The sequence below is a fragment of the Mustela erminea genome, chromosome 11 (genome assembly GCF_009829155.1).
Source record: "Mustela erminea isolate mMusErm1 chromosome 11, mMusErm1.Pri, whole genome shotgun sequence".
Lineage (NCBI taxonomy): Eukaryota > Metazoa > Chordata > Mammalia > Carnivora > Mustelidae > Mustela > Mustela erminea.
Window position 1 is genome coordinate 22,268,449 of NC_045624.1, and position 6,000 is coordinate 22,274,448.

General features: G+C 54.6%; 1 long non-coding RNA gene across 1 annotated transcript; it reads left to right on the forward strand.

Moving 5' to 3' along the window:
- Window positions 1–1,799: 1,799 nt before the first annotated feature.
- On the forward strand, window positions 1,800–5,374 carry LOC116569362. The gene is made up of 3 exons (XR_004276995.1): window positions 1,800–2,929; window positions 4,259–4,498; window positions 5,317–5,374. It is a non-coding gene; the product is annotated as an uncharacterized LOC116569362 (long non-coding RNA).
- Window positions 5,375–6,000: the final 626 nt, after the last annotated feature.

The window sequence follows — 6,000 nt, forward strand, 5'->3', positions numbered from 1 at the left end:
GGAAAACTATGAAGACAGTACAAAGACCAGCGCTCGCCGGAGGTTGAACTAGGCGGTGGAGGGGAGGGGTGAATAGGTGGTACCAGGATTGTGGCAAAGAAAACACTGTGTATGCTGCTGTATGATGAATGCCCTGACAAATAAATATTTGCCCAGACCCATAGGATGCAAGCCACCAAGTGTGAACCCTAATGCAAACTATGCATTTGGGCGATCATGACAGACAACGTAGTTTCAACCATTGTAACAAATGCAACGCTCTAAGGAGGGCTGCCTGGGTGCCTCAGTCGGTGAAGCGTCTGACTCTTCATTGGGGTTGTGGGTAACAAGGGGGGCTGTGCATGTGGAGCAGAGGCCTTATGGGAAATCTCTGTACCAACCCCTCAGCTTTAGGGTTTTATTTAAAGATTTGTTTATTTGACAGAGAGAGACACAGCTAGAGAGGAAACACAAGTAGGGGGAGTGGGAGAGGGAGAAGCAGACTTCCCACGGAGCAGGGAGCCCAATGCGGGGCTCAATCTCAGGACCCCGGGATCATGACCTGAGCTGAAGGCAGATGCTTAACGACTGAGCCACCCAGGCACCCCCAAACTCCTCAGTTTTGCTATGAACCTAAAACTGTTCTAAAATAATTCATAAATTTAAAAAATAGTCATAGGGGCGCCTGGGTGGCTCAGTGGGTTAAAGCCTCTGCCTTCATCTAAGGTCATGATCCCAGGGTCCTAGGATCGAGCCCCACATCGGGCTCTCTGCTCAGCAGGGAACCTGCTTCCTCCTCTCTCTCTCTCTCTCTCTCTGCCTACCTCTCTGCCTACTTTTGATCTCTGCCTGTCAAATAAATAAATAAAATCTTTAAAAAGATAAAAATAAAAATTGAAATTAAAAATAGTCATAATTTTTTAAATTAATGTAATTTAAAATTTTAAGGTAAATCCTTTTGTGCTTCCTACTTTTCCCTTCTCAGTTTCCTTTCCCAGAGGTCAGCCATTATTTATAACCTCATGAGTGTCCTCCTAGAGATGGGTCTGTGTATATAAGCATAAAGTAGCATATTCTTTATACACAAATAGAAACAAATTATACACGCTGCTCTACATCTTGCTTTGTTTTTCCTAGTAATAATTCTCATCAGTGTATAGAGAGCTGCTTTGTTCTTTTTAAGAGCTCTATCATATTGCGTAGTACTGAGCTATATTTAACCAATTCTTTATTGTATCAAAGTTCTAGAAGTTCCAGTCTTTTTCATATCTACTATGTCTATATATGTCTATGGAACACCTGATAAATGCATAATAAAAAAGAAGAATGAGGGGGAGGAGGAGGAAGAAGAGGAGGGGGAGGAGGAAGCGTGTCGTTCCCCATCCTGCAGGGTGAGGGGAGGGTGGGGTCAGGGACTCGATCCTGAGACATGGTGACCACCAGTGGGCCTGAAGCCGGGGACGATATGCCCTGTGCAGAGCCAACGGGGTTACCATGCAAGCAGGGAGCTGGCCAGGGGCTGGCCCGTCATCTGGGAGAGGGGGTTTGGCTTGGACCAGGTCGGGGGGGTGGGGGGCAGATGGATTCAAGGAGTCTCTGTACCAGGTGGAATGGGAAAGCCTTGGTGACGGGGGAAGTCGTTGGTGGGGGGGGCTGGCTCTGGCAGGGGCACAGCTGGAGGGAAAGCAAGAGTTGGGGGCCCATTGTGAGACGCTCTGGGGTGTGAAGAAGCCTGGGGGTCCTAGGGAATCGGCCTGCCTGCCCAGGTGGGGGGCTCCCAGTAGGAGTCAAGATACCAGCTCTGCTGAATTATTCAGCCACTGCCTCTCAGCTGTGACTGCGACTGCCTTAGCAAGGCCGGGATGCTGGAAACACTGACTGCCTGGGGACAAGGGGCTGGGGAGCCCGGAGCTTCCAGGGAGAGAGCCCTCTTTCACTGGCCTCCAGGCTGCGCTGGGTGGAGTCAGGCTCTCCCTGACATCCTCTGTCCTGCCGGCTTCCAGGAGGCCTGAGGCCTGGCCGGCAGCTCTGCTTGGGGGGCCCGGCCCCCTGGGAGGGCTGATGAGACCGCAGCTTCAGAGGCAGCTTGTGCCCTGGCCCCAGTCCAGAGTCTCAGTCCCACCATCGTGTGCTTGTCACCCTGGATAGCAGTTCCCCCACCAGACCCAGGGTGGTGGTGCTGGGCAGGCCTGGGGCAAGGCGAGCAGTGGGGGACAGGCCAGCCAGGTGCAGGAGCCTCTGGCCCTGACCCCCGGGGCCCGGAATTTGGGCACCTGGTGGAAACTCTACACCCCAGTGAAAACCTCAGCCCGGGAAGACCGCTCTGGTCATCGAGCCCCTGAGACCCCCATCTCTGCTCCCATCGTGGCCTAAATCCATCATGAGCCCAGGTGTCAGGAGTCTGTTCAGAGCAATCTGGGGACACGCTCAGGACCATGGAGGTGAGGGGGAGCAGGAAGTGGCTGAGCTATCCTCCTTCCTGAAGGTCGTCGTTTCTTTGAGGCTACAGGGCTGGTCACCTACAGAGCATGGCCTGACCCCTCTTCCCTTTAGTCCCACGCTTCCTCAGTGTCTTCGAGCTCCTCAAACTCCAATGTGCCCTACCTGAGGGGTGCTCACCCACAAAGGCCAATCCTTCTCCTGCTGACGGTCTGATCGCTGGAGGGCTTTTTTCTCCCGTGTGGGGTGTGTTGAGGTAACAACGCCTTCCCTCTCACAGGGAGAATAACAAGGTTCCTAGGAGAAGCAACTGAGGACAGCCAGGACCTTCCCATTCAAGGGTAGCCGCAGGAAACAGGTCACAGGCCCCAGGACAGAGCCTGAGTTCCTCGGGACATCCCAGAGCTGCCTTGGGAGTGAAGGGACTGGGGCGGCCCAGGAGGGAGGCAGGGCCTGAACCTCTGCCCTTGAAAATGGAAGAGCCTCTGGCCGCCTCGAGTCCCAGGGTGAGGTGAGCTGCCTGTGGCCTCTCTCCCAGCACCTGGGCCTGAGGAGAATAGTTGGGGTGTGAACAGTGCTCCCTGCCTCCCTCCCCCACTGTCCTCTGCCCTGTTCTCCCCAAATATGACAGTCATTCGGGCCTGCTTGGTCCAGAACATGCACTCAGGAGGCTACAAGCTGGGTCACCGGTGCTCTTCGACACCCTGAGCCTCTGACTGTGGCCCTACAGTGTCCCCCCTCACCCCCACAGGCCCCATCAGGGCAGAGGCCAAGCCCTGGGGCCCCAGAAAGCCAGGGCCAGAGGGAGCCTCAGAGCAGACCTGCTCCCTGCAGATGAGGAAACAGGCCCAGCCCAGGAAGACCGTGTCCCCAAGTGAACTGTCCTTAGAAGCTCCCTACCACTCCCCTGCTTGGGGAGCCTCTGACAGAAGACACAACGTGAACAACCGAGTGCGGGGGATGTCAGGAGAGAACGTGTTTGCATTTCTCTTCAATTTGAGGCAGAGACTAAGGACCAGGAAGAGGGGAGGTGTCCAACGGCTGCACCCCATGGGGGAGTCTCCAGGGCAGCGCCCCCCTCCCCCAGGCTCGGGTTACGGCCCCACTCTGGAAACAGGGCGCAGGGCCAGCAGGATCAGTGGCCATTACTAATGCATGTGCTGGCTGTGGCCATGTCAGCCTCCCCAGCTGGGTCCCAGTGGGGCCGGGCAGGGCGGGGGAGGGTGCCGGGGCCCGCATTCACCCTGGCCCAGGCCCCAGCAACCGGCCTGGTTTCAGCAACCTCCCTGGGGAGAGGCCAAGACTGGCCTGAGAGGACCACCAGCCCCCACTGGTCTGAGAGCTCCGACCGGCAGGAACTAGGGTCTAGGGCTCTGGCGTCATGCCGCACCCTGCCCCTCAGAGCCTCTGTGCCCAGCTGCCGGGCCGAGCACTGATACCTTCTCACATTTGAATTTCGTGTTTGCAAGGAAAATGACCTGTGCTCCTGCCGGGGGCCCCCACCCTGGCCTGGCTGCTCGCTCACCCAGAGGGGTCCCTCTAGGGCCAGGGCCAGGATGCTGCCTGGATGCTAAGCATGTGCCTTTCCTGGGCTGGGCTGGACACGAAGGTGTCCTCACTGGGACCCTGAGACCTTTGGTGCAATAGGTTCATCTGTCTCTCTGTTTGTACCCTGCCCTGGGGCAGGAAGGGTTTCGGGCACTCTAGGTTTGCCCCTTGTAACCCACTCCTGTGAGGGGCAGAGGGCAGGGTATAGCACCGTCCCAGGGTTTAAGTCACTAGTTCAAGCTGAACAGACCTCATCCATGGTCACACGCCAAGCCCCTTATCTCCGGCCCAGGGTTCTTTCCACCGGACTCCTCTATTGTCCATGAATAATTTGCACCGGCCTGGCAAGGCAGTCCCTGACCACATCCCTCTTCTCACTTTTCTGGAACATCAACGCCAGCTTCTCTGCTCTCCTTCGGGCCGCTCTCCCGCCCGCTCTGGCAAGCTGGAGGACCCGTGTGTTCAAAATCCTTGGTCAGTTCGTTCCCCTCCTGGAAGGAAGACAACCAGAGAATGTCCCTGTCCTTGTCAGGTGGGCGTCTCCTCCTCCTCACGCTGCCTCTTGTCACCCTCCTCAGAGTCACATTCAAATAGTCATTCATTTGGGTCTGGCCAGGACGTAAACATGAGGCGTTCACACACACACACACACACACACACAAACGCACACTCATTCACTTTGCACGAGCCCCAGCGATAAAACATCTTTAATTTAGAATTTGACACTTGTGACGTAAGTAAATAAATACCATGACTGAGAAAAGAAACCTTAATTTATATGCTACAAAAGTCACGTTCAAGGTTGCTTTCAGACCTTATGTCAGGGAGACCTGACGAGGGACAGTTGCCTCCCCATCAGCTGAACTCCAGGTCCCAAGACTCCTCTGAGGGAACTGATCTCAGAGCCATTTGGGGACAGTCAGAGCCCTTGGGACCTGCCTCCCTTTACGCTAAAGGAAATCATAACTCCTAAAACAGAGGTTCCAATCGGATCCTCTGTCTCCTTCCAACAGGAAGAGCCCCAGCCCGAGGTTTGTCGCCAAACCTCCTCACACGCCACTGGCCTCACACACCACAGCTTCAGTCTGTGGTGCAGTGTCCGGCTCAAGCTTCAGTCCTTGGTGCGGTTGGCCGCTGACAGACTGACGGCCAGGATTTTCTGAAATCCAGGGCATGTCCTGAAAGGAGCATCTGGTGGCTTATATAGGACAGGGCTGTGGGTACACAGTCTCTAAAATGCCAGACTAGGTCGTTTCCAAGTGCTTCAGAAATATGCCTGACAACTATTGGAAATAGCAAAACATTAGAAGCAACCAGATGGCCCCTGAATAAACTGTGATATATTTACAGCACGCGATCCTCTGCAGCTGTTAAAAACAATAAAAGAAATGAAGACTTTCTCTACCTCCTTCTGTGGAATGACCTTCCAGATATATTAAATACAATTTAAAACAAAGAATTGTAAGGTGGAGATCTCTCTCTTTCTTTTCCCTTCCCCTCCCAGAATGGCCCCAAAGTGGGCCGAGCAAGGTAGGCGTGAAGGCTGTGGCGAGGTGGGGAGCCTGCGTCAGGTAAGGAGGGCACCAGGGCAGGGGGGGCGTGGCCTGGGGTGTCAGAGCAGGAAATGGGGAAGGAGGGCATCCACGGAATGGGTCCTTTCACACACTTGGGTGTCAGAGCCCAAAAGGGGTGAGGTGGGCATCGCCAAGGGAGGCCCGCCTATTATGGTGTGTCAGAGGCCAGGCATGGTAGGAGGGCACTCACATGAGAGGGTGGACTCAAATGGGGTGTGGGAGCCCAGGAAAGGGGAGAGAACTTTTGTGCCATTGAGGCAGCCCTTGGGGGAGGAGGGGCTGCCATGTGAGATTGGTAATATATAATAGGGATTCATCAAATAAGTCAATATTTTCAGACTAACAGGGGCTGGACTTCTCACTGTTGGTGAGGGAGGTACAAATATGTAAAGGGGGAAAGTAGAAAAAACTCTGTGAAGTCGGAAAGCTTGTGGGTTTCTGTATGTATACATAAATACAG